The 3,866-nt window shown below is 44.2% G+C and overlaps 1 pseudogene; it reads left to right on the top strand.

Moving 5' to 3' along the window:
* Window positions 1-1,875: 1,875 nt before the first annotated feature.
* On the top strand, window positions 1,876-3,132 carry LOC125515897 (uncharacterized; annotated as a pseudogene).
* The last annotated feature ends 734 nt before the right edge of the window (window positions 3,133-3,866 follow it).

Raw genomic sequence — 3,866 nt, 5'->3', positions numbered from 1 at the left:
ATGGGGTCTACCGAAAAAAGCAATGAAGGGGAAACAAATAAATAACCGAGCAAACAAAAGCAACATAAAACATGACATGACCGTATGTTATGCTAGGGGTGACCTAACGCATTGCTAAGTGTTATAGGTGGAGTGGGAAAATATCCGGGAATATTTTCTGGCTTTGGGCAACTATCGGACAGGCAATCCAAAGGGGAAGGTTCCATGCTCATCGTGTTGGGGTCATGTGATAGGTATGTGGATGGGGGCATGTGATAGGTATGTGGATGGCATATCGGATTCGTCATATTTCTCTAATCATTTTTTATATATAGATTAGATTACTTTCACCTGAGTTACTATTTATTTTCAATTAATTTTCAAAGTTTTATTAATCTCTACTCTTATAAAAAACCGAGTTGGTGATGATGGTGTGCCTTCCATCTTGTAATATAGACCGCCCGATCTATATCTGACGGATAGAAAGCAAACTATGACAATTTTACAAAGGATACCCGCACCTCTCTCCACATTTATAGATAAGGCCTTGCCTCATTCATCCTTATCTCCCACAACCTCATTGCTGAGCAGTTAAAAAGGAAGTCTCTGGAACAATCTAGCATGGTGGCCGCTGCCGGCGCCGTCCATCCCCATGCCTCCACCCAGTTTGACCACCAGTCAGCACCACGCCCCACTCCTCCTCACGTTATCTCTCATCTTTCTCGAGATATCATTTTTTCGATGAAATTCTCGAGATACCATTTTTCCGATAATTTTTTTGAGATATCAATAGTTTTTACACATGAGATTACTCCTGCATGGGTCAATCACAACAGGTGTTCTATAAAAAAATGCATCTTGATGTTTCGTGCAATGCACGGGCATCTTGCTAGTACTCTTGAATTTCTAGAATTTCTGAAATATATTTAATTGAGAATATTAAATAGGGAAAAATGCTATGTGCACACAGAGAGGTGTAAACATTAGATGGTTGTTAGGCTGACAATGGGGCCAGAGGGCCCAGTCAGCTTTGACCGCTGACTGGTCAAACTTACAGGTGGGTCCCGGGTGTCACGGACACAAGGTAATTAACCAAGTTTTAAAGCGTTTTAATCATAGTTTTAAATAGCCGGCTATAGCCCCGCTATAACTCCGCTATAGCTGTTTGAGGGTATTGCCGCTAAATGATTTCATGTACAATTTGCCGCTATAGCCCAGCTATAGCTGTTTTTAAGGGTTGCCGCTAAATGCCATAGCTCGCTATTTAAAACATTGGTTTTAATTAACCTAACTAATTAACTAGTGAGACCTACCGTCATTGACTATTAGAGGGTGGGGTTCAGCACTAAGCTAGTATAAGATCAATTTATACAAGGGCTGGTCAATAGCCTGTACAGGAGCACGTCGCGGCCGTCACACACACGTAGTACGTACTAGGGGATGAAATATGCAAACACATGTAGCAAGAGCAGCGGTTGGGCAAAGGTAGGCGCGGGCAGAGGGCGCACGCGCGGACGGCGCAGGGGCGAGTGAATTGCAAGAAACCACCACATTTGGGGCTTCTCTTGCAGAAAACAACCTGGTCGCTAATCTTTTGCAAAAGCCACCGCATATTCAGTAATAGTTTTGCAGAGTACACTGAACCAGTCATTTGGCGCGGTTGAGGGCGTTTCCGACAGGTGGGGCCCAAAATCACTGACGTGGCCTAACGGACGTGCTGGCGGCACCGTTTGCTTTAAGACAGACGCGGTCGGGTCACCAGAGACAGACCGCCCGCACCCGACCACATCTCGCTCGCTCTCTCTGCTCTCACGCTCGCTCTCTCTACTCCCACGCTCGCTCGCTCCCCTCCCATTTGCTCCTCTCCTCTCCGGTCGCCGCCAGCCACCGTCTGCCATGGTGTCCTAGAGCGACAGTGAGAGCACTGATGGCTCCGCCGCGCAGTACATCTCCTCCGGCGACTCCCCTCTCAAGGTCAGAACCTTGTATTCCTCATTTGTGTTCTAGGGTTTGTAGGGTTGAACATTTGCTTGATTTGAACAAGTTTTTATTGGATTTCTCAGATCCCAGCTACAATTGATGAGCCGTCATTCGAGGGTATTGCTGACGACTTGAATGTGATTTGTGAGCATGGGAATCCAGGGAGGAAGTATGTTGCATTTGAGGGGATAAGCACTGGTAGGAGGTTCATTGCCTGTGCCACTGAAGTAAGTTTTAAGTTGTGTTTGCAGCATTCAAATTCTTGGTCTAGGGTTTGTAGTTACTGTTCCTGTTCTAGGGTTCATAGTTACTGTTCATGTTCTAGGGTTCATACTTACTGCTCATGTTCTAGGGTTCATAGTTACTGAATTTAATTCTAGGGTTCATAGGTATTGTTCTTAGTTGTAGTTTTCATAATTATTCATCATTAAATGAATGTGATTATGGTACATTAACTGAATGAGCTATTTAACTGAATCTGTAAGTAATGTCTGTAATTTTGAACTGATTTTTTGTATTGTAGGGTGTTGCAAATTGTGGATTAGTGCAGTGGGTAGATGAGCGTTGGCCAGAGCATCTGCAGAATGCTATTCATAAGCTGTGGCTTATGTATGAGCATAGCTAGCATGATAACAGGATGGCATGCCTGGAGCATTCAAGCACTATACACAATCTCACACAGCAAAAAAAGAGTTGCAGGAGACATATGAGAAGCTTGTTGAAGATGTGAACAACCTCTTGGATTATAAGGATAGCCAGCCTGAGGTAAACCAGAAGAATGATGCTGAGAACATTTTAGTTAGTGTGGAAAGCAGCATGACAAAGGATGCTGAGATCAAAAAATTAAAGGCTGTTGTTGACCAGTTAAAGCAAATTCATGTAGCTCAAGCCACTGTCATTAGGAATTTGAAGTTCAACCATCTTAAAGAGAAGGAAAAGTTGAGCTCTGATAAGAGGACTTTGGAGATTTGCTATGCTGACCTGAAGAAAGAGAAGGATGACCTGAAGAAAGAGAAGGATAAGCTGGATTGTTGCATTGCTGAGCTGATGAAAGTGAAGGAGAAGTTGACCATGGAGAAGAGTACTCTTGCTTCCTGCATTGTTGAGCTCAAGACAGCAGGTGATAGCAAGAGGAAGCTTCACCAGATTAAGGCTATTTGTGATGAGGACTAAGTTGTGTTGCTGCCTGACCATGTGTGTCAATGATGTCTTTTGTAGTAGCTATGGAGGAAAGCTTGTAATGTGTTAAGCTTTATTGTGGTGAACTCTATTAATTCTGTAGCAATGAACCTTGGATTGTATGTTGTTTGTGAGAGTACTCTGTTTGTGATGAATTATCAGCTTGTATTAAGTTCAGTTTGTGATGAATTAACAGCTTGGATTATAGCAAGTAGATAGTGAACATAGATAGCAAGTTCATACTGCATAGATAGAACTAGCATACTAACATATATAGTAGCTGCATAGATAGTCTGACATAGATACAACTGGCATACTAACATAGATAGTAGCTGCATAGATAGTCTGACATAGATACAACTGACATAGATAGAACTGGCAAACTAACATACTGACGAAACTGAACTTTTTTTCCTACTGACGAAACTGAAGACAGCATGTCACTCCTCCTTCTTCAGCATCTTCAAGCGTTCGGAGCGCCGCACGTCATTGTTGTTCACCGCCGCCCTCTTCTTCTTGGCCGGCGCTGGCTCCACCACATCTTCACCGTCACCCTCCTCTTCTTGCTTCACGACGAGGAGCTCTGGGTTGTCGGCGACCTCCGGCAGCTTATCCACATCAATTGGGCTGTTCTTCTGCCCCTCCACGGCGTCGAGGACGGGCGCCAGGAGCTGCACATCACGCTCGTCATCGGAGGAGTCAGAGGAGAGTACGACGACCTCGTCCAC

Source organism: Triticum urartu, chromosome 6A, assembly GCF_056163025.1.
Source record: "Triticum urartu cultivar PI428250 chromosome 6A, HENAU_Tu73, whole genome shotgun sequence".
Lineage (NCBI taxonomy): Eukaryota > Viridiplantae > Streptophyta > Magnoliopsida > Poales > Poaceae > Triticum > Triticum urartu.
This window is presented reverse-complemented; position numbering and strand designations above follow the sequence as displayed.